Here is a 25,242-nt window from a genome sequence, read left to right as displayed (position 1 = left end):
TTTTTTTTTTTTTTGGTCTTTTTAGGGCCTTACCCTTGGCACATGAAGGTTCCCAGGCTAGGAGTTGAATTGGAGCTGCAGCTGCCGGCCTACACCACAGCCACAGCACCACAGAATCTGAGCTGCTTTTTCGACCTACACCACAGCCACAGCACCACAGAATCTGAGCTGCTTTTTCGACCTACACCACAGCTCATAGCAACGCTGGATACTTAACCCACAGAGTAAGGCCATGGTTCAAACCTGTGTCCGCATGGATACTGGTCAGATTCGTTTCCGCTGAGCCATGACGGGAACTCGGTCCTTATTCACATTGAAGAGGGCAAAGGAATAGGCTGAAGCTTCTGAACAACAAAAATAAGACATGCAGAAGGATTTGCTGATTTTGAGAATAAACACTGAAACAAGTGACCAAAGAGGGATGGTTTCTCAGAGTGGGTTTTCAACACTGGCAACATGTTGGAGGCAATGGTGAGAATGGAAAGAACCCAGGGCCAGGAGTCAGTAAATCTGGTTGTAATCTAGGCACTTACTACCTTTTCCTAATTTCTTTATCTGTGAAAATGGCACCATTGACAACTGCATGTCTTTTTTTTTTTTTTTTTTTGCCTTTTCTAGGGCCACTCCCTCGGCATATGTAGGTTCCCAGGCTAGGGGTCGAATCGGAGCTACAGCCGCCGGCCTACACCAGAGCCATAGCAACTCAGGGTCCAAGCCATGTCTGCGAACTACACCACAGCTCACGGCAATGCCAGATCCTTAACCCACTGAGCGAGGCCAGGGATTGAACCTGCAACCTCATGGTTCCTAGTCGGATTCGTTAACCACTGAGCCACGACGGGCACTCCATGCCTGGACTATCTCATAGGGCATTTGGGAAAATAAGTGAGAGAATCACTGTGAAAGCACTTTGAAAATTATAAAGCTCACGGAGTTCCCATCGTGGCTCAGTGGTTAAACGAATCCAACTAGGAACCATGAGGTCACGGGTTCAATCCCTGGCCTTGCTCAGTGGGTTAAGGGTCTGGCGTTGCCATGTTGAACTGTGGTGTAGGTTGAAGACAAGGCTCGGATCCTGTGTTGATATGACTGTGGCGTAGGCCGGTGGCTACAGCTCCCATTAGACCCCTAGCCTGGGAACCTCCATATGCTGCGGGAGGCGGCCCTAGAAAAGGTGAAAAGACCAAAAAAAAATTGTAAAGCTCTCTACAGATGTGAACAGTTGTTACTGATTTTATAAAACCACCTTTGGAGTTCCTGCTGTGGTGCAGTGAGTTAAGAATCTGACTATAGTGGGTTGGGTCACTATAGAGGTTAAATGGTCTAGTGGTCTAGTGTTGCTGCAGCTGTGGCTCGGATTCAGTCCCTGGCCCAGGAACTTCCATGTGCATTGGGTTTGGCCATAAAATTAAAAAACCAAAAACAACTCCCCAAACCCCAAACCAAATAAAAAAAAAAAAAACTCACCTTTTAAAGTGATTTAGAATCTCAGCATCTGGAAGTTGGTTTTAGTGGTTGTCTAGTACAAATTCTTAGGTACTGAAAATAAACTTCTTTTTGTTTTGTTTTGTTTTGGCTGCACCTGTGGTATGTGGAAGTTCTTAGGCCAGGGATTGAACTTGGGCCACAGCAGTGGCCTGAGCAACAGCAATGACAACACTGGATCCTTAACCCACTGCACCACAGTGGGGACTCTTTGACCTATTTTTGATCTCTGGAGCTCAGAGGTAAAGCTTTCGCCTTTGTGTGACAGCCATCTTATGACAGCTTTATTTGAGGTCTTCATCATCTCTCACCTTGAAATCACTGTACAGCCACTCAAACTGACTTCTGCCATCTTCCGTCTCTTTCACACTTCCAGCAGATTTATTTAAAATAGACGTCTGGTCATGTTACTCTCCTTAAAACCTTTTCCTATCGCCCCATGGCTTCAGGATAAAGTCTGACATTAGCTAATAATAGTTAAAAACACCGGAGTTCTGCTGTGGCACAACAGGTTTGGCAGTATCTCTGTACTGCCAGGATGCAGGTTCTATTCCCTGCCTGGCACAGCTTGGAGCTGGGGAACTCCATATGCCACAGGTGGCCAAAAGAGAAAAACAACAACAAAACTGCTGTCATTGAGCATAGGCATTGCGCTGAGCACTTTATAATTTCATTTAATAACTACAGTTAGTCTATAAGATATTGGGATGTTGGGGCTCCTTCTGTCCCCGCCCCCCCCCCCCGGCCGTCCCTTGACACATGAAGCTCCTAGGCCAGGGATCAGATCCAAGCTGCAGCTGCAACAATGCCAGCTCCTTTAACCTACTGTGCTGAGCTGGGAATAGAACCTGCATCCTGGTGCTGCAGAGATGTCTCCAATCCTTTTGTGCCACAGTGGGAACTCCTCTTCTGATTTATTTTTAATTTGCTATTCTATCTTTCTAGGATAAAATATAAGCCTCATCGTAATTTAATACATCAAGCTCATCTCCAGGTTTAGCACATACACCCAATGCACTGCTTTCCATACTAGACCGCTTGTGGTTCCCCAAACATGCCATTTAGTTTTATAACTGCATGCCTTTCATTATGCTCGTTTTCTCTGCCTAGAGTGGCCTACCCTTCCTAATCTGGTAAATTCTTGCTCAGCCTTCAATGACCCATGTTGTTTTCTTCCTTCTTTCAAATCATTGTTTCCTTGATGTGTTTTTCTTCGTTTTTTGGATTTTCAAACAACCCTGTTTTCCTCCTTTCTTTCCTCCCTCCCTCTGTTCCTTTCTTTTTTCCTTTCCTGGGGTATAATTGATAAACAATATTATGTTAGGTTCATGTGTACAACACAATGATTAGATATTTTTATGTATTGTTAAATAACCACAATAATCACACATCTCACCAGGAATTTTGTTGGTCATACCGGTATTCCTAATCCATAGATAGTCCTACTGTAACCATAGTGCCTGGTGCATCATAGGTGTTAAGTGAGTGAAAGAATGATGTTCCTACTAAGTGTTTTCATGTTAAACATTTGTTTCACTTTACTATCCATACTACAGTTTCTAGATCCCTTTCTTTTTTATATCCTAGCTGAGCTATTCCTAGGCTTTTCCATATAGCACATCAGAACGTGTTGTAGGAGTTCCCGTTGTGGTGCAGTTTAAGCGAATCCAAGTAGGAACCATGAGGTTGCGGGTTCGATCCCTGGCCTCTCTCAATGGGTTAAGGATCTGGTGTTGCTGTGAGCTGTGGTGTAGGTTGCAGTCTCAGCTCAGATCTGGCGTGGTTGTGGCTGTGGCTGTGGCCAGCAGCTACAGCTCCGATTTGACCCCTGACCTGGAAATCTCCATATGCCATGGGTGGGGCCCCAAAAAGACAAAATCCAAAAAAAAAGTTTTGTATTTGGGATGGGGGCACACCTGAGGCATGTGAAAATTCCTAGGCCAGAGATCAAACTGTCGCCACAGCAGTGACCACACTGGATCATTAACCTCCTGAGCCACCAGAGAACTCCAAATGACTAGAGGAAATAGACTACAACCCTCCAAAATAACTTTTATTGAAAAGTGTAGGAGTTCCTGTTGTGGATCAGTGGAAACAAATCTGACTAGCACCCATGAGGTCAAGGGTTTGATCCCTGGCCTTGCTCAGTGGGTTAAGGATCCACTGTTGCCTTGAGCTGTGGTATAGGTCACAGACACAACTTGGATCCCATGTTGCTGTGGCTGTGGTATAGGCTGGCAGCTGCAGCTCCCAGTCGACCCCTAGCCTGAGAACTTCCAAATGCTGCAGGTAAGGATCTAAAAAGACAAAAAAAAGAAAAAAGTGTACCAAATGGTCATGTGGTCCATCAGCTTCTTTGGGGAAGATTCTGATTGCATTAATTTATCTAGCCACTTCCTTGCCAGGATAAAGCCCAGGCCACCTAAGAAAAAATAAGCAGAGGTAGCACTTTGTCCCAGCTTTTGTTTTACTTTCTGTCACCTTAGGAGGTTATTGCCCACTTTATAGGTCACTGTAGACATATAAAACCACAATTCCCCCCTAATATAAAACAGAGTAAGCCTCTATAATATGCCTAGAAGTCTTAGTCCCCTTGAGCTGTAGACAGAGTTGAAAAGCAGAATTTGTACTAATTCCAGGGCACTGTTTTTGTCCAGAATTGAAGGCAAGTGAGTTAAGCAGCAGAAATCTATCAACTCCAAAGTCTTTTAATTTAATCTTTGCTACTGAAGCAGATCAGCAATGGCTTTTGCCTGCCTAAAAATGAGATTACCTCGGATTCTCTTACAAGAAGATAAATTATTTGTGTAACTGTAGCAACTGGCCTTACATCATGCCTCTTCTTGCCACCACATGCTAGTGGCACAGGGCACATCTTGTGCATAGAACTAGGGTGTGGAGATCAGGCTTTTACGTAGGGCATCCAGGAGAAATTTAACAATTCTCAGCAACTGTCAGCCTAAATGGGCTTGGTTATTGTTAAAATTCATCTTTTTTATCAAAGGAAGCTTTGGTTAATGATTTTTCTCCTGACCCAACATGCCTGGGCATTAGCTGAAATTGCTGAGTGATTTGCAGTGGGGAAGCCATGAGAGCAATTTCTTGTTTGTCCACAAATTATCATTAGCTGTTTCATGTGCAGATTGAAGAAGCAGGAGGAGTGGGCTCTTCGCCAGTTGCAGCTTCCCTCTGACTAGGGCGTTAGTTCAATTATGTCCAATTAACTTTTATTGCAGATAGGGGGTGATAATTACTTGCAAGTCAGTTTTTTTGGCTGCAGTTACCCTAAGGCTGAAGTATGGACTTGATGCATTTTAATAACCAGAGTGACACATTCCACTCCTTCCCTCCACTGCAGTTACTTCTTTTTCCACACCTTTTTTAGATAGGAGGTCAAAACATTGTAAAAATACATCTCACAATTAAAATATACTGTCCTTCTTTTGAAGAGTTGTATAGGGTCATATTTTAAAAGAATCTATTAGGAGTAGCCTTAATGGCTTTTTATATTTCGAGATTATACCCTTGAGTGCATTGCTCCTTATCATGGGAGAATAGACTGAAATGGAACTAAATGTCATTCAGAGCAACATGTGCCTATTATAAGATTATAGTAATTGGCAAGGTTCAGTTTAGTCTTCCGCTTGCTTTGGAAAGTCTCTTCAAAGTACAAAAGAAAACTTTGTTTTTTAATTGAAGTATATACAGTTGGAGTTCTCTGGTAGCTCAGTGGGTTAAGGATCCATTGTTGTCACTGCCATGGCTTAGGTCGCTGCTATGGCTCAGGTTTGATCTCTAGCCCAGAAACTTCCATATGCTGCAAGTGTGGCCAAAATTAAATACATAAAATAAAATTGGAGTATAGTTGACTTATAGTGTTGTGTTAATTTATGCTGTACAGCAAAATGGTTCAGTTACACACACATATATTTTTTCTTTTTCATATTCTTTTCCATTATGGTTTGTCATAGGATTTTTTTTTTTTTTTTTGGTCTTTCTGCTATTTCTAGGGCCGCTCCTGCGGCATATGGAGGTTCTCAGGCTAGGGGTTGAATGGGGAGCTGTAGCTGCCAGCCTACTCCAGAGCCACAGCAACGCAGGATCCGAGCCATGTCTGCAACCTGCACCACAGCTCACGGCAACGCCAGATCCTTAACCCACTGAGCAAGGCCAGGGATCGAACCCGAAACCTCATGGTTCCTAGTTGGATTTGTTAACCACAGAGCCACGATGGGAACTCCTATCATAGGATATTGAATAAGTTCCCTGTGCTATACAGTAGGACCTTGTTTTATCCATTCTGTATATAATAGTTTGCACCTGTTAATCCCAAATTTCCAGTCCATCCCTCCCCCATCCGCCCTCCCCCTTGGCAACCATCAGTGTGTTCTCTATGCTTGTGAGTCTGTTTCTGTTTCATCCATTTGTGTCATATTTTAGATTCCACATATAAGTGATATCATATGGTATTTGTCTTACTCTTTCTGACTGACTTCACTTAATATCATAATGTCTAGGTCCATCAATGTTGCCAAAAGAAAACTTTTGTTTGGAGTCCTTTTAAAATCAGTAAGACACCGAGGATGTGTTTCTTTAGCTGATATAGAAATTTTGGTATGGGATTTTTTTTTTTTTTGTCTTTTTGCCTCTTCTGGGGCCGCTCCCCCAGCACATGGAGGTTCCCAGGCTAAGGGTCGAATCAGAGCTACAGCTCCTGGCCTACACCACAGCCACAGCAATGCGGGATCCGAGCCGTGTCTGCGACCTACACCACAGCTCACTGCAACACTGGATCCTTAACCCACTGAGCGAGGCCAGGGATGGAACCCCAAACCTCGTGGTTCCTTGTTGGATTCATTTCCACTGCGCCACATCGGGAACTCCGGTATGTGATTTTTTAATAGAAAGTTGCATAATATCTCCAGGAACAATCCTTGCTAAGGTAGAGAAAGAAGGAAGAAGGAAAAGAACATAGTTTGTATTTTCTCTAAATATGATGAAGTCCCTTTGCTATTTCCCTTTCTCTTTTGTTATTTGATGGTTACTCTGAAAGGTAAATGGGCTTGTAAGCAAAATTTTATCTCTTTAATACAAAAAGACTCAAGTGGATTCCAGCTGGGGCTGTTCCTAGATCTCCAGGTCACTTGCTGCTGCTTTCCTTTTGGATGTTGTTGTTCACCTTAGTGTCCTTTGTTGCTAGGCTTTCTTCCCAAGGGCTGTGAATCTCCTTAGGTATCTTCATGGATGTGGCAGCATAAAAATTTTGTTGAGAATATATGGCCAAGGAGTATGGCAGTGACTTTTTGTTTTTTGTTTTTTTTTTGTCTTTTTTGCTATTTCTTGGGCCGCTCCCGCAGCATATGGAGGTTCCCAGGCTAGGGGTCTAATCGGAGCTGTAGCCACTGGCCTACGCCAGAGCCACAGCAACGCAGGATCCGAGCCGCGTCTGCAACCTACACCACAGCTCAGGGCAACGCCGGATCGTTAACCCACTGAGCAAGGGCAGGGACCGAACCCGCAACCTCATGGTTCCTAGTCGGATTCGTTAACCACTGCACCACGACGGGAACTCCTGTTTTTGTTTTTTTAAGTTTTTTGTTTTTGTTTTTTTAAGGGCCGCACCCACAGCATATGGTATTTTCCAGGCCAGGGGTCAAATTGGAGCTGCAGCTGCCAGCCTGTGCGACAGCCATAGCAATGCCAGATCTGAGCCATATCTGCAACCTACATCACAGCATACGGCAACACCAGATCCTTAACCCAGTCAGCAGGGCCCATGATCGAACCTGAGTCCTCATGGATACTAGTCCTTACCACTGAGCCACGACGGCAACTCCATGGCAGTATGTTTGTTTGGTTTTTTTTGTCTTTTTGCCATTTCTTTGGCTGCAGCCGCCAGCCTACACCACAGCCACGGCAACTCGGGATCCGAGCCGTGTCTGCAACCTACATCACAGCTCACGGCAACACCGGATCCTTAACCCACTGAGCAAGGCCAGGGATCAAACCCGCAACTTCATGGTTCCTAGTCGGATTTGTTAACCGCTGAGCCATGACAGGATCTCCGGCAGTACGTTTTAAGAATCTACTTTTGGAGTTCCCGTCGTGGCGCAGTGGTTAACGAATCCGACTAGGAACCATGAGGTTGCGGGTTCGGTCCCTGCCCTTGCTCAGTGGGTTAACGATCCGGCGTTGCCGTGAGCTGTGGTGTAGGTTGCAGACGCGGCTCGGATCCTGCGTTGCTATGGCTCTGGCGTAGACCGGTGGCCACAGCTCCGATTCAACCTGTAGCCTGGGAACCTCCATATGCCGCGGGAGCAGCCCAAAGAAATAGCAAAAAAGACAAAAAAAAAAAAAGAATCTACTTTTGTTAGTGTCTGCTTTAAGTAGGGAAGAAAGTTCATGGCTCCTTTGAGACAGTTGTTCCTCCTCCAAAACTTCCGTGATCACACTAAATAGGAAAAAGAGGAAAACATAAGTGAGAAACATCATCCTTGTACTGCTTCAGAGCTCTTCATTGATTGTTACTGAAAACCTTTCTGCTGTAGAATAACCAAGACCCTGCCTGACAGCTGCTGTTGGTGTGAAAATGGAGAAGCTAGTTATAGCCAATATATTTCAGGAAGTCTGGAGATAAAGCTTATGGTGTCATTTGAAACTTTTTGTATAGTGGGAGGAAAAAGTGTCAAAACCCTGTTACACTCCAGAAGATATAACATGGCTTTCTCTTAGAGCATAGAGGAGTTTGTGTGGCACTTGCTGAGGTTCAGGATATGTGTTTAGAAGGAAGGATCTTGAAAAACTCTTATTAAAATATGAACATGAACTTGATGGAGATGTTAGTGAATGTCAGGCCCTAAGAAAGGAGGGTCATTAATAGCACCTCCTTTAGGAAATAATTTATTTTAGAACCTTTCTAAAGAATTCCCCGTCTCTAGGGTAAGAGGGTTGCATTAATGCTCCTTAGTGGAAGCATTGCCAGAACAGAGTGGAGGTTGGGAGAAAATTTTTGAAGTACAAGTACTGGAGAAAAATGTTATTCAGTTAAGTGTTGAAAGGAAATTAGGAGTTGATGAGGCAGAAAGATACAGGGTATGCTGAGGGTGTGGCCCTAAAAAAAATTCAAGCTGAGTCTGACCTACACCACAGCTCATGGCAATGCCGGATCCTTACACTGAGCGAGGCCAGGAATTGAACCCACGTCCTCATGGATACTAGTTGGGTTTGTTAACCACTGAGCCACAACGGGAACTCCAAAATTTTAATAAAATTTTTGAGTTCTCGTCGTGGCTCAGAGGAAATGAATCTGACTAGTATGCATGAAGGCACAGGTTCTGTCCCTGTCCTCACTCAGTGGGTTAAGGATCCTGTGTTGCCGTGAACTGTGGTGTGTGTAGGTTGCAGCTGAGGCTCGGATCTGGTGTTGCTGTGGCTGTGACTGTAGGATGGGCCAGTGGCTACAGCTCCGATTTGACCTTAGCCTAGGAATCTCCATATGCTGCAGGTGTGGCCCTAAAAAGACAATAAATAAATAAATAAAATTTTTGAAAATCTCAAAAGTTCCAAGTACAGAGTACAGTACAGGGGATATTTTTCTTCCTTGAATCATTTGAGAGTAAGTTGCTGATCTGATGCTTCGCCATGCCCGAACACTTTAGTATTTATCTTCTACAATCAAGAACATTCTCCTGGAGTTCCTGTTGTGGCTCAGCAGAAACAAATCTGACTAGTATCCATGAGGATGCAGATTCGATCCCTGGCCTTGTTCAGTGGGTTAAGTATCTGGCATTCCCGTGAGCTGTGGTGTAGGTCGCAGAAGCATCTTGGGTCTGGGTTGCTGTGGCTGTGTGGTATAGGCCAGTGGCTACAGCTCCGATTGGACCCCTACCTGGGAACCTCTGTATGCCGCAGGTGCAACTCTAGGAAAAGAAAAAAAAAAGAATATTCTCCAACATTGTCACAGTACAACCATCAAAATCATCGTTAACATTGACACATTACCATCATATAATGCTCAGACCTCCTCAAATGTTAGTTGTACCAGTATTTTGTTCTTTTTTTTTTTTTTTTGGTCTTTTTGCCTTTTCTAGGGCCGCTTTCGATGGCATATGGAGGGTCCCAGGCTAGGGGTCTAATCAGAGCTGCATCCACTGGCCCATGCCACAGCCACAGCAATGCAGGACCCAAGCCGCGTCTGCGACCTACACCACAGCTCATGGCAACACCGGATCCTTAACCCACTGAGCAAGGCCAGGGATCAAACGCGCAGCCTCATGGTTCCCAGTCAGCTTCGTTAACCACTGCATCACGACGGGAACTCCTAGTATTTTGTTCTTTATTGCAAAAAGGATCCAGTCGATGATCACATTGCATTTATTTCTTATGTATTCTTGGTCTCCTTCACAATGGAACAGTTCTTCAGGCTTTCTTGGATGTCCATGACCTTGACAATCTGACAGTTATTTTGTAGAAAGTTTTCAGTTTAAGATTGTCTAATGGTTCCTCATGTTTAATTTAGGTTGTACATCTTCAATAGGAATAGCACAGGAGTGATGCCGTATTCTTCATTGCATAATTTCAAGAAGTGCATGTAGAATTTTTGTTTCATTAGTAGAAATGTTTGATTGCTTGATTAAGGTGATGCCTGCTAGGCATTTCCATGTAAAATTACTCTTTTTCTCTTTGTAATTAAAATATAACTATGTATTTAAACTTAAAGATGCCCAAATGATTTTCTGTCCTTTTATTTTAAAGGATTGGCTGTTATTTACCCAAACTAACATCTTACAAACAGTAGTAGAAAACAAAGTTTGTATTTCTTCTATTCTTGGCATATGCCTCCTTCACTCAGTGCATCCACTCTCTGTTCTCTCTAATGTCTACTCTGGAAACTTCTCTTTCTGGAGTTGCGCTCACCATTTGAGCATCCTGTAGCTTCTGTGTTCTTTGACATGTCACCATTATATTTTGAGATTTCCTTTCCTACACAGTAAGATGTACCAGGCTCTTCTATTTTCTCTGCCTCAGCCATTTCCCCAAGGAGCTTTTTTGTTCCTCTTAGTGGAGAACTTAGTATTTAGAAGCCAAGATATGAGACCCTGTTGGCACTCATTGCTCTTGAATGGGAAGTAGTCACTGCATCCATTCCTTCTGGATATGCTCGCATGCCATGTGGGTTCGGGGTCCCCCCATCAGGGCCCCCACTATCAACTTTGTGGATACCCTCCTTACTCTGTTTGGGTAACTTCTATTTCTAAGACAGCTGAAATAACAGAGGGAAGTGGGTGAAAGTTGGTAAGGACACTTAGTTGGTGAGGGAGACCCCAGAGAGAGAAGTTTGACAGAGTAGAAATTAGGACACTTGAGTGGGGTACTCTGAGCAAAGAAGGGAGGTGCTAGGATTAGAAGAGAGACAAACTTTTGTTTTCTACCACTGTATAAAATGTGAATTTGTGCAGTGTTAGCCATTTCCTTGAGGTATCTTAAAGATAAAGGAAGACAGATCATTTGGACATCTATAAGATAAAACATGTATTTATATGATTTTTCCCGATTCACTCAGTGCCAAAGTAATCTTAAGTTAAATTGCTTTGTTTGGATGGGACTTAATATTTGGTAGAAGACATATATTTGACCAGTTAGGACCAGTCACACTGGCAGACAATAGTGCTGAATGAGTATGAAATTTGTCAGGACCACGGAAGGGAGCATAATGATTCTGCTGCTCAGTTAATTGGTGGGTGAGTTGTGGTATTTTGAGTCCTTGAGAAATTTAAAGAGCGACTTCGTTAGTTTTTGTTTTGTTTCCCAAGGCAGTTCCTGAAATGAGGACGCTTCCTAAAGCTAAGTTCAGAATCTTATTTCTGTTGGTATTCACTCTAGCTATAAAAGGATTCTTCCAGCGGAGACAGGGACTCTTCTCTTTTTTTCTTCCTGTGGATATAGCCAGTATTCTGAATTTAATTAGCTAGTTGTGGTGGTTTACAGGGTGTGAGAGGAAGGGTTGCTTCTCTTTTTCAATAACATTTTGTTTCCTGGATCCTTTTGAGGTTTAGCAGCCTCTCTTGCTTCCAAAGACACTTTTAGCTTCAGAAGCCTGGTAATTCCTTGGTCTTGTGCAGTGTGAATCTCACTGAAGTGGCAAGGTAAGATCTTCTGATTTTTGCTAAGGCTGTGGAAACCATCTCCCAAAGTTGTTACACATCAAAATCCCTCATGGTCCTTCAGTCATGCTGGGGGAGAAGGAAGGGTATAAATGAATGGAATGTATTTAGTAGATCAGTCATGCCTTGTCCTCCTTAAAATCTGCCTATTGCTAAACTAACCCTGGATGGCAGCAGACTAGAAGATACAGTGAAATGTGATGTGTTTATACCAAGCATAACTTCATTCCCTATCTGCACTGAATTTACAAGTCTTTCAGAAAAACTCTTCACTAGAAATCTAAGGCGTATAAACTCAAGGCATTGTGTACCGAGAACTATTTCTTTATTTTGTTTTGTCTTTTTAGGGCCACAGCACGGCATATGGAAGTTCCCAGGCTAGGGGTCAAATTAGAGCTGCAGCTCCTGGCCTACACCACAGCCTCAGCCACGCCATATCCAAGCCCCATCTGTGACCTTTATTGCAGCTCATGGCAATGCCAGATCCTTAACCCCCTGAGCAAGGCCAGGGATTGAACCTGAATCTTCATGGATACTAGTCTGGTTCTTAACCTGCTGAGCCATGATGGGAACTCACAGAGAACTATTTCTAAGACGATAACAGTCCACATGTGTATATGGTGGATATAGTAGATGCATGGTCATAGAAAAGTGTGAGCTCCTTTTCACCCCCAAATTTAGAGCACCTCAAAGAGCAGAGGTTGCTTCCTGTTAGAGGCTTTGGTGGACTCTCTGATGCCTAGCTTCTGTCCTAGTATGAGTGTCCAAAATGGAAACTGGCTTAGAAAAGGTGTGAGTTAAGATTGTGTTCAAAGTTAGGGTTTACCTCTCGCATTCAGGGAAGAGCCTGAGGATAGGAAAGGGCTCTTTTCTGTACGAAGATTATTTGAAAATGAGAGAGAACTGTGTTCAATCATTTCTTGTAGTAGTCTCTGATACAGTTTCCTCTCATACAGCTTTACCCTAAAAAAAGTCTGACCACTTGAACCTAAAGCTTTTCTTTGCCTTTTTTTCCCATTTCTTAAAGTTTTATTGAAGTGTAGTTTATTTACAATTCTTAACCTTTTTGTAGTCACTTTCCCAAAGCATTCTTACCTTGGTTATAAATTGGGGGGGGGGGTAGCAGGAATCTTCATTAAAGCTTATTCCTAAGTGTTAGGCTAGCCAAAGTATGATAGAGTTATAGTGCAAAGTGCTGATCTGGGCCAGATAGTTCCCCAAATGCATAGGAAGGTCAGTAATTACATTTACACAAAAATAAAGCCATGACTTAGAATTGTATGATTTTATTGTATATAATAGTATAAGAAGAGGATATGATAGGTGCTCAATAAATATCGACTTGAAAGGCGACTGTGGTATATAGTGCAGTATTTTTCAAACATCTTTATCTGTGCCGACAATAAAGATTTCATCCCAGGAGATCCTGTCATAGCCCAGTGGTTATGAGCCCGATTAGGATCCATGAGGATGCGGGTTTGATCCCTGGCCTCACTCAGTGGGTTAAGGATCTGACATTGCCATGAGCTGTGATGTAGGCCACAGACACAGCTCAGATCTGGTGTTGCTGTGGCTGTTGCGTGGACTGGTGGCTACAGCTCCAATTCGACCCCTAACGTGGGAACTTCCATATGCCACGGGTGCGGCCCTAGAAAGACAAAAGACAAAAAAAAGATTGCATCTCGGAGTTCCCGTCGTGGCACAGTGGTTAACGAATCCGGCTAGGAACCATGAGGTTGCGGGTTCGGTCCCTGCCCTTGCTCAGTGGGTTAACGATCCGGCGTTGCCGTAAGCTGTGGTGTAGGTTGCAGACGCGGCTCGGATCCCGCGTTGCTGTGGCTCTGGCATAGGCCAGTGGCTACAGCTCCGATTCGACCCCTAGCCTGGGAACCTCCATATGCCGCGGGAGCAGCCCAAAGAAATAGCAAAAAGACCAAAAAAAAAAAAAAAAAGATTGCCTCTCAGTAAATGCACAGGAGTAATTTTTTTTTTTGTCTTTTTGTTGTTGTTATTGTTGTTGTTGTTGTTGCTATTTCTTGGGCCGCTCCCGCGGCATATGGAGGTTCCCAGGCTAGGGGTTGAATCGGAGCTGTAGCCACCGGCCTACGCCAGAGCCACAGCAACGCAGGATCCGAGCCGCGTCTGCAACCTACACCACAGCTCACGGCAACGCCGGATCGTTAACCCACTGAGCAAGGGCAGGGACCGAACCCGCAACCTCATGGTTCCTAGCCGGATTCGTTAACCACTGCGCCACCACGGGAACTCCCACAAGTAATTTAAATGGCTGAAACAGAGTCATGAAACAGCATCTTAGTGTTATTTTCTGGGTTTTTTTTTTTGAAGGCTGGTTACAGCCAACAGATTAGAAAATACTTATGTAATGGAATGAGTCACAAATCTAGGAGTTAAGACAGGGAATCTAATGTGAAGTCCACTTTCTCAGCTGCATATTATTGGAAAAGTTACCTAATCTTTCTGAGCCTGGAGATTCCTAATCTGTGGAAAGGGATTGATGCTTATCTAGCTGGAGTAGAAGATTGTTATAAATTTCAAGTGAAATAATGTATGTTAACATATTTCAAATTATGAAGAATTGTAAAATGTAAGGTAGTGGTTTATTTCTGTTAGCAAAATAAAAAGTGACCTAGATTTTGATAGATTAGGAAAGTGATATTAGCCCGAATTCAGGCACCAGTGTCCTAAGCACTTGAGTATATTTAACTCATTTAATCCTTACAATGATCCCTTGAAGTAGGCACATTTTACAGATGAAGTTAAGTTTCTTTTCCAAGGTCACATAGCTAGTGAGCAACTGACCTGGAATTCAAACCCAGTCTTGTCTCTTAACTACTTCAGCATTGTGCCTCTTGTTAGTCCAGGTGTCGTCAGTAATTTGAGCTGCAGTTGACACTGAACCATAGGTGAAACTTTCCCCTTTTGAAAACTTGGCAGGAAATGACTGCCCTTGCCACCCAGTTTTTTCCTAGGTTACTTCCTTGGCTCTGTTGGTTTTTAATTCAAGAAATGAAGGCTAATTAGAATGTTACACTAAACTAGATAGTCCAGGAATGAGAATTTATACCCACAAAGTACTAGAGTGCATTTAATGGTCAAATATGAATGACTTCGTAATTTTTATGTCTCTATACTGTATCTTATAAAATTTTTATACCATGTTTATGTATTATGTATACATTTTAACCCAGCATTTATGTTATAAGCATTTTTTGTATCCTTAGATTTTTTTTTTTTTTTTTTGGCTACACCTACAACATGAGGAAGTTCCTGGACTAGGGATCAATTCTGTGCCACAGCAGTGACAATACTGGATCCTTAATCTGCTGAGCCACAAGGAAACTCCCATATTCTTTAACTATATGTGTGTGTGTGTGTGTATACACTTTTTTTTTTTTTTTTTGCTTTTTTAGGGCTGTACCTGCAGCACATGGAGGTTCTCAGGCTAAGGGTTAAATTAGAGCTGCAGCTGCCATCCTACACCATAGCCACAGCAACACCAGATCCCAGCTGCATCTGTGACCTACACCACAGCTTATGGCAATGCCGGATCCTTAACCCACTGAGCAAGGCCATCACATCCTCTTGGATATTAGTTGGGTTCGTTACCACTGATCCACAACTCCAACAATATATAAATTTTTAAACTTGGGACACTATGCTAATTTTATTAGATGAATGTCCTATGATTTATATAACTATTTCCTTGCTTTTGGACATTTAGATTGTTGGAATTTTTACACAATTATGAACCATACCACAATGAAGAGAGTTGTAGATAAATATTTGTTTACATCTCTGATTATTTCCTTAAGTTAGATTTTAGAAGTGTAATTACTATATCAAAGGGTGAATATTTTAAAAAACTGGTAATATTTATTTCTAGAAAGAACGTCAATTTAACATCTCACTTGAGTGACTCTTCACTATATCCTTGACTTAGTGTGTTTTAGATTTTTCTCAAACATATTTGTCAATTTTTTTATCATTTATTTATATATATATGTTTTTTCCTACTGTACAGCATGGTGACCCAGTTATTCTTACATGTATACATTCTTTTAACATTACATGTTGCATCATAAGTGACTAGACAGAGTTCCCAGTGCTACACAGCAGGATCCCATTGCACTCCATCCTGAAGGCAACATTCTGCATCAGTTTACCACAGGCTCCCAGTCCCTCCCACTCCCTCCCCTTCCCCCTTGGCAACCGCAAGACTATTCTCCAAGTCCATGATTTTCTTTTCTGTGAAAAGGTTCTTTTGTGCCATATATTATTTTCCAGATAAAAGTGATATCATATGGTATTTGTCTTTCTGACTTACTTCACTCAGGATGAGAGTCTCTTGTTCCATCCATGTTGCTCCAAATGGCAATATTTTGTTCGTTTTTATGGCCAAGTAGTATTCCATTGTGTATATATACCACATCTTCCTAATCCAGTCATCTATCAGTGGACATTTGGGTTGATTCCATGTCTTGGCTATTGTGAATAGTGCTGCATTGAACATGCGGGTGCAGTTATGTTTGTTTTGTTTTTGCTTTTTAGGGCCATATCCATGGCATATGGAAATTCCCAGGCTAGGGGTCGAATCAGAGTTGTAGCTGCTGGCCTATACCACAGTCACAGCAAGGCCACATCCAAGCCAAGTCTGCACCTTAACACTGCAGCTCATGGCAACACCGGATCCTTAACCCACTGAGCAAGGCCAGGGATTGAACCTGCATCCTCATGGATCCTAGTCGGGTTTGTTAACCACTGAGCCATGAAGGGTACTCCACTAGTCAGGTTCTTAACCTGCTAAGCCACAACAGGAATTCCACATGTTTTTAAGCAAAAAAAAAATTTTTAATTTAAATTTAAGTATTTTAAAGTTTTTAAGCAAAAAATAAAATATTCTATTTAATTTACACTGCTTTAATTACTAAGTAGTTACACCATTTCTTTATATGTTTGGTAGTTGTCTTTATTTCTCCAAGGACCATGGTGGGTTTCATGCATTCAGATTTTGGATTCTGTCTCCTTCACTGCTTCCATTCATAACTCTTCAACACCTGTTCAAAATTTCATTTAAACCATTCTCTGAGAAACAAACTACCCTCTTAGGTAGTGTAAATAAATGTTATTCATTACATAGGAAACGTACAGGTTTATAAATGTCTCTTGAAACGTCTGAACCCAGCAGTGAACTTAGATGAGGCACTTTAGGCCCAGAAAAGGAATATACCTTGGCACCAGGGTGAGGATCTCATCTAGACTTGTTTCAGAATTGTAGTTATGTACTCAAAATGAAGCAGGCTTTTTCAATGACCTCAAGTCTCTTAAGTGTCTGTCATTCGTCAGACTTGAAAGACTCTAAGAGTTCTTGTCATGGTGCAGTGGAAATGAATTTGGCTAGGAACCATGAGGTTTTGGGTTCGATCCCTGGCTTTGCTCAGTGGGTTAAGGATCCAGCATTGCTGTGAGCTGTGGTATAGGTTGCAGATGTGGCTCAGATCTGAAATTGCTTGTGGCTGTAGTGTACGCTGAGGATGCGGCCCTAAAAAGACCAAAAAAAAAGAAAGAAAGAAAGAAAGACTCCAGACTGAGTTAGGAGCCTCTCCGGTGACATGATTCTGCGGCAAGAGAGTCACTGGAGAATCTTGGCCTCTGTTGTACCTCGTGCAGTTGAGGGGAGCAGAAAGGTGGTGAGTAAGTAACTTGTTTAGCTGTTCTTTAAACACACATGCTTGCCAAATTTTTTTAACAGCTTGCTAAATTCTTAAAATTCCTTGCCATCTTGTAGCTGTGATCTGTAACATTACAGACGCTATACTAGGGAACTGCCACTTTTATCACTTGAATACCTGCCTATGATCTGACTAGTTTGGGCTCAGTCAAGACATGTTAAAGGACTCCTTAGACACCCTGAGACTTAAAGTTGCATTCAAGTTTGATATCTTTCTTGCAGACTGCTGTTTTTCTTTTTTTAATGGTTTGGCTCTGTTGCCTCAGTTTCCCCATCTGGGTGTGAGATCATTGCTTCTCTGGCAGCTTTTTCACAGACTCATATGGGACATAGATTAGCAGTTGTCACATAGGGAGTTCCCATTGTGGCTCAATGGAAATGAACCCGGCTAATATCCATGAGGATGCGGGTTCAATCCCGGGCCTTGTTAAGGATGCCGAGAGCTGTGGTGTAGGTCGCAGATGCAGCTCAGATCTGGCAGCTGTAGCTTCAACTCGACCCCTAACTTGGGAACTTCCATATGCCACAGCCCTAAAAAAAAAACTGTCACATAGTTCTCTCTGTGGCGCTGTGGGTTAATGAACCAGCTCATCTCTGTGACATTGCCAGTTTGATCCCTGGCACAGTGGGTTAAGGATCCAGCATTGCCACAGCTTCGGTGTAGGTCAAAGATGTGTTTCAGATTCAGTCCCTGGCCTGGGAACTTGCATGTGCCACAGGTATGGCCAAAAAGGCACCAAAAAAATCATCACATGATTATAGATTATTTGTTGAATTATATTTTTCTTTGTTTCCTTCTTTTTTTTTTTTTTTGGCTGTGCACATGGCATGTGTAAGTTGCCAGGCCAGGGATCAAACTTGAGCCACAGCCTATCTGAATCCTTGTTTCCTAGGCCTTCAGGGAACTCCAAATTATATATCATTTGAGTAATCAGAAATGTCTGACTCAGTACAGGTTTCTACAGGAAATTGTAAAAAATAAAGTCCAATATTTATGTCTTAGCTCAGGGAAGCGGTTTCTTTTCTCATTGTCTTGCTGGGCACAGTCCCAGGTACTTATGGGTGAAATTCTCCCCAGCCTGACTGCTCTGCTTGAGATTATGAATGTACTTAAACGCAAAGGTCAGTCTACCTTTTTAAAATGGTTTAGCTGGAGTTCCCATCGTGGTTCAGTGGAAGCGAATCTGACTAGTATCCATGAGGATGCAGGTTCAATCCCTGGCCTCACTCAGTGGGTTAAGGATCCGGCCTTGCCATGAGCTGTGGTGTGGGCTGCAGATGAGGCTCGAATCTGGTGTTGCTGTGGCGTAAGTCAGCAGCTACAGCTCTGATTTGACCCCTAGCCTGGGAACCTCCATATACTGCGGGTGCAGCCCTAAAAAGACAAAAATAAAATGGTTTAGCTTAAGTTATAGTGATCTAGCCTGATAGGAAAGTGACACCTGTTACATAGTGTAATGAAAAATTGCAGGTTTTGGAGTTCCTGTCATGGTGCAGCAGAAACGAATCCGACCAGGAACCATGAGGTTGTGGGTTCTATCCCTGGCCTTGCTCAGTAGATTAAGGATCTGATGTTGTGTGAGCTGTGGTGTAGGTTGCAGACGTGGCTCTGATCCTGCATTGCTGTGGCATAGGCCGGCGGCTACAGCTCCGGTTAGACCCCTAGCCTGGGAACCTCCATATGCTGCGGGTGTGGCCCTGAAAAGACAAAAGAAAAAAGAAAAATTGCAAGTTATAATTTAGCAGCCTGCAACAAACACAGCCTGCATTTCACAGTTTTAGGAACACTGATGTCTACCTAATGGGGGTTAAAATACAGAAGCCAAAGGATACTTCTTAGTATAATGCAAGAGCAGTACCTGGGCTTTTTTTTTTTTTTTTTTTAATGTGCCTACGTAGTTTTTGGCTCCTCTGCTCTGTCACTTCCAGAGTACAGGCACCTGTGCACACACCTGCGCTGATCTTTGTTGGCACTTGTATTATCCATGTGTTTCAAGGGCCTAAATGCAGATAAATTCTAGAGCCCGGAATTAAAGTATATGATATTCTTCTGGAATGTGAGCAGTAATACTTATTAAACATCTACTCTATGGATAATGTTGCTCCTGACCTGTAACTTGGAAGGATAGATAAAAGACAGTCTCTCATCTTCAGCAGCTCACACTCAAGTATAGATTAGAATGTCCAGAGAAAGGAGTTCCCTGGTGGTCTAGCTGCTGTGTCAACTTCCGCATGCTGCAGGCTGGGTCCAAAAAAAAAAAAAAAAAAAAGTCCAGGGCACATACTTTCCTGGGACTTGAATAACAAATTCAGGAGAAAGCACTGAGTCAGAGATAAAATACATAATAAGAGGATCAAGGAAAGAGTATTCACGCTAAAGAAAGCACTGACTGAGAAAGCACCTTAGGGACTGAGGTGTAGGTGGGTGGGAAACAGGATATGGAAAGGACCTGCTGTGATGGGTTCTAAAGGGTAGTTAGAAGTAGTGTTTCTAAACCCCTTGAGCCTTGTGTGTTCAGTAGAGATGATTTGCAGCAGGGATAGTTTTGAGCTTTCAACAAAGTTAGTCCGGATGGAACATCCATCTTTCTCTCCTGATTTCTCCCAGCCTGGCGTTGTGAAGTCACAGTTGCAGGTGACTGTAAGTTCTCTGTTGGGTTAAAGATAAAGAAGAAAGATGCCTTTGAGCAATGACTGAACTTTATTCAGATTGGGTAAATAGTGAAAGTACAAGTTAAGAGTTCCCATTGTGGTTATGAACCCAACTAGTATCTTTGAGGATGCAGGTTCAATCTCTGGCCTTGTTCAGTGGGTTAAGGATCTGGTGTTGCTGTGAGCTGTGGTGTAGGTTGCGGCTTGGATCCCATGTTGCTATGGCTCCGGTGTAAGGTGGCAGCTGTAGCTCTGATTTGATTGTTAGCCTGGAAACTTCTATATGCCTTGGGTGCGGCCCTAAAAAAAAAAAAAAAGTACAAGGTGCTTGGAAGTTCACAGTTAATTGGACTGACAAAATTACCTGTCGAAGAGATTATTTCATTGACACACACCATAAAGATGACTGATTTTGCTGAGTCTGATTTGGAAAACATGTAATTGTTGCCATCTTTGGACTTGTTCATTTTCCCCAAAGCAGTATTTCCCTTAGGTTTTTTTTTTTTGGTCTTTTTGCCTTTTCTAGGGCTGCTCCCGTGGCATGTGGAGGTTGTCAGGCTAGGGGTCCAATCGGAGCTATAGCTGCCAGCCTACACCAGAGCCACAGCAATGCAGGATCCGAGCCGAGTCTGCAACCTACACCACAGCTCACGGCAACGCCTGAACCTTGACCCACTGAGCAAGGGCAGGGATCGAACCCGAAACCTCATGGTTCCTAGTCGGATTTGTTAACCCCTGTGCCACGATGGGAACTCCCTCCCTTAGGTTTTAACCTGATTTCTTGGACCCCAGGAGTAAAGGAATGGGCAATAGTAGGATGAAACTCCTGACCCGAACTATCAAAAAGTAGTCTTTTTACTTATTTATTTATTTATTTTTTGCCGTGTTTGCAGTATGCAGAGTTCCTGGGTCAGGAATCAAACCCACACCAGGCCCTTAACCCATTGTACCACAAGGGAGCTCAAAAACGTAGTCTTGGAGTTCCCTTCGTGGCGCAGTGGTTAACGAATCCGACTAGGAACCATGAGGTTGCGGGTTCGATCCCTGCCCTTGCTCAGTGGGTTAACAATCCGGCGTTGCCGTGAGCTGTAGTGTAGGTTGCAGACGCGGCTTGGATCCCGTGTTGCTGTGGCTCTGGCGTAGGCTGGCAGCTACAGCTCCGATTCAACCCCTAGCCCGGGAACCTCCGTATGCTGCAAGAGCGGCCCAAGAAATGGCAAAAAGACAAAAAAAAAAAAAAAAAGTCTTTTTAGAGGAGTTCCCTGGTGGTCTAGTGTTTTGGACTTGGCACTTTCACCTCTGCAGCCCTAGTCCAATCCCTGCCCTGGGAACTGAGATCCCCTACCAAGCTGGTGCATATTGTGGCCAAAAAAAAGAGTTATTCTTTTTCGATAAGCCCTTACCTCCTAGTTGAGAAAGCTTATGAATCATTGATAGTGATGACTCTTAATTAATGTGCTTTCTTAGTGTTAATCATATTCTCTTAAGATGCATGTACTTGGGATTTTCACTGTTGGGTTTATTTTATAAAGTGGAGTCAAATAACAAGGGACGTAACATTTTCTTTTTTTTCCCTGAGATTTCCAAGATGGCACTGCTCTCAATTTTATTTTTAAATTAAAGTCCATAAATGGCAGATTTACATTTTTGAGCCGCAGCATGAATCAGAAATTGGGCTAGTCAACATTATTGTTATTATTATTTTTAGGAGGTGTTTTTGTTTGTTTGTTTTTTGTCTTTTTAGGGCTGCATCCGCAACATATGGAAGTTCCCAGGCTAGGGGTCAAATCAGAGCTGTAGTTGACAGCCTACACCACAGCCACAGCAACACCAGATCCGATATGTGTCTGCAGCCTATACCACAGTTCATGGCAATGCCGGATCCTTAACCCACTGAGCGAGGCCAGGGATCGAACCTGCATCCTCATTGATGCTAGTCGGGTTCATTAACCACTGAGCCATGGGGCGAACTCCATAGGAGGTGGTTCATTTTGAAGCTGGAGTTGAAGGCAGGGAAAGATAAGGAAAGCAGATGCAAGACCTGGCCAAGAAGGGCACTAGAACGCCCTGGATTGTGGGTGGGAGACCATGCTGGGAAGTTATTGCTCTAGATCCTTTCACCTCCAACCCCCAAGTAAAAAGTCCTTTGCCAGCATTTTATTTTCTTTCCTTCTTCTTTTCTCACTAAAAAAAATGTATGAAGAGGAGTCTTTCTTTTCCTTCTTTTTTACCCTTCAGTAGTCTAAGCATAAACAGGGACAGGTTTTCCTATAGGAATAAATCTGTCCTAGGGCAGAGATGGTTCTTTATCAGATGCCACCCAGGAAAGCAGAGAGTGACATCACAAGTCTAATAAAAACTCTGTCTTAATAGGGCAGAGGAGGTGGGGGGCTACAGGTGAAGGTCCTTTTGAATTTTCCCTGTGGGCACAAGGGTTTTGTTCCTTAATTAGAGGTAGTCTGGGAAAAGCTAGCACTTGTGCGAATGCCCCAGGAAGAGTCTGAACACCTTAGTTCTCTGCTCACTGTGGTACTGTTGCCCCCTGCTCAGGGAGCAGACCAGCTGGTGGTAGGAAAGCTGGCTCTGTAATCTCACAGAGAGACTTTGCCAAGGAGATCTTTTTAATTTGTGATGTCGGCAGCTCATTTGGCCTAAGCACCAGGTTACTACTTGATTCTGTTCAGAAGTCAGAATTTGAATTTTGAAGCCTTTTCAGAGAAGGTAGAGCTAGTGTTGATTTCTGGGTCTAATTGTGCTTCTGGAAATAACAGCTGCAAAATTATATTGCAGTTTACGTTTAAGGAAAAGCCAGATGGTAATCAAAATGTGTGGGTGGTTTGAAGTTTTTAAATAAAAGGCTTTTACTCAGCTGCCAAGCCTCCAGAGGAGTGCTTTATACTATATATCCCTGGTTTCTAGAATGAGTTATGGAAGGAAGTTGCTTCCCTCCTGTTTCATCACAACCCTAGTGACCTTGCCACAATCTTTTCCTTACCTGCCCTTGCAGAATCTGATTCTTGACTTTGATAAAACTGCTCAAGGGACTTGAAGACTTCCTTAGTACAAGAGGCAGTCTTTTGGAAAGGATGGCAGATCCCTGAACTCTTAAAGAAAGGGTCACAAATTAGGGGCTATACTCTTAGCAGCTCAAATGATGCCTTGAGTAGTTCAAGAGTATTCTAGACTTGCTAGGTGGTTCTGGTTGGACACATAATTATAGAGGGTCCCAAGCTCTGGTGTCTTTCTTTCTTCCTCCTTCCTTCCCAGACTAAAAACTGACTTTTTGGGGTCTTTACAGAATTCACCGCTTATTTTTGCTCCTTTGTTTCCTGTCAGTAAGTCCATTAAAGCCTTTTGCCATAGTTCAGCTGGCTTAATTCTCTCCTGTTCTTCCCGTCAAAATTGAGCTGTGGCTTGAAGGGACAGTATGTTATGGTCAACTCTTAGGATCCACAACCCCCACTCCTCTCTTCTTGGTTGCAGGCATCAAGGTATTATAGGCATATCAGAGACTACAGTGATCATTCATAGATTGCTTCCTTCCAGAAAGTACAGTGAGGGAGTGCATCTGCCCAGCAATTGTAATCATCACAGTATCTCAGCTTTCCAGGCAAAGTATAAGGCCTGGAGGTGGAAGTGTGCCTGGCTCATTGGAAGACCTCTAAGGAGACAACTGGGGCTAGAAGTTGAGTCAGCAAGAGGGGCAGGGGAGGTTGGAAGATAAGGTCAGAGAGATAAGAGTGGCAGATCATGGAAGGCCTTGTTGGCCACATTAGGATTTTTGTATTTTATTCTAAGTGATATGAGAAGTCATTGGAGATTTTTGAGCTGATACGATTTCAAATAAAAAAAAAAATTATCTGGCTGCTGTGTGGAGAATAGATTGGGTGATGGGGCAAAGGTGGAACAGAGAGACCATTTGGAAAGCTATGATAGTAATCCAGGCTAGAGATGATGAGATGACAAGCAAAATTATTGCCTACCTCGAAGAGAGGTCAGGAGACCTAATTAAGAAAACATCAGTAAAGCCCTTCGTACAGCTCATTTCTCAATATTAGACTCCAGTATTTGTTTATTCTCTTCCTTTCCTTAGAGTTTGCCCTCAGATATATTAGGACCAGAGGGGAGAGATTATTAAATAGAGATCAGCACTCACACGGGTAGGAATTGTAAGCAGTACCTCAGTCATTTGACCCCAACAGAAGACTTTTTATTTCTTGAGGCACTAAGGTTGGCACATTGTGTTCATTCTGTCATGCCACCCACCAGAGACCTGAAAGGACTGAATCTTTGCCAGAACTCTGGGGCAGCTCTATTGAGGCATTCACTCTTCAGTTCTCTCTGCAGTTGCTATCTTAGACACGGTTAGAGCAGCCTCTTTTACAAAGTATCTTTTCAGCTACCTGGCCTTGGAAGCTTCATCCCTCTGATACTCATCCTGAGAAGGAGGTCGTTTCACATACCTGAGAGGGCCCTCTAAGGGAAAGAAAGAAGTCTTGTGGTCTTTAACATTTGAGCTTTTCCCTCATTCCTCTTTTGTTACGATCTAATATGCCACATATTAGATCTAATATGACCTTTTCTTGTGGCCTTAATATGCCACCTTGATTTCTGAGTTTTGCAGTATGAGAGAAGAATTCAGTGTTTTAGTACATCATACTTGTTTGAGGAAAGCTTGGTCCTTGGTACACAGGGAGCTTGCGTTGTTGACAAGGCTTCCTTCCCTGCAGGCCAGCCACGTCAGTGTCTGCTTGCTTGGACTGTGTATGTCTTGTTGGAAGACTTCACTGATGAAACAGTGCCATCCTGATATAATGTCAGGATCACCTGACCAAAGGGGGCTGCTGGCGGCCTACCACTGCCTTGATTTACCCTGAGAGCAAAGCAGCTTTTTTCTTTTTGGGTCCAGTAGGTTCAGTGGTGTGAAAGGCAGCAGGAAAGGTGAATCCCCAGAAACTTAAAAAAAGAATTTGCTTTAATAGTAGTTAATTTTGTCCACTAGGACGCTTTGCTCATTCTTCCTTTTAAAAGTGAGTTCAGATATCTGGGGTCGAAAGTTGGACTTTCAGTGCCTTTGCAGCTAAAATACTGTGCTGCCTCCGGAAATGTCTCACCACCCCAGCCCTCAACCGGGACTGTGAATAGACCAAGACAAGCCCTATGAGGGCAGGCTTTCCTCAGGAACCCTGTTCT

At 43.1% G+C, this 25,242-nt stretch overlaps 1 protein-coding gene across 2 annotated transcripts in view; it reads left to right on the top strand.

The window, feature by feature from the left end:
• The window catches only part of FAM222B (family with sequence similarity 222 member B), an 89,615-nt gene that overhangs the window by 36,369 nt on the left and 28,004 nt on the right, over positions 1-25,242 (top strand). The window lies entirely within an intron of this gene.

The sequence above is a fragment of the Phacochoerus africanus genome, chromosome 14 (assembly GCF_016906955.1).
Source record: "Phacochoerus africanus isolate WHEZ1 chromosome 14, ROS_Pafr_v1, whole genome shotgun sequence".
Lineage (NCBI taxonomy): Eukaryota > Metazoa > Chordata > Mammalia > Artiodactyla > Suidae > Phacochoerus > Phacochoerus africanus.
Note: the sequence above shows the minus strand (reverse complement) of the source record. Positions and strands in the feature narration are given on the sequence as shown.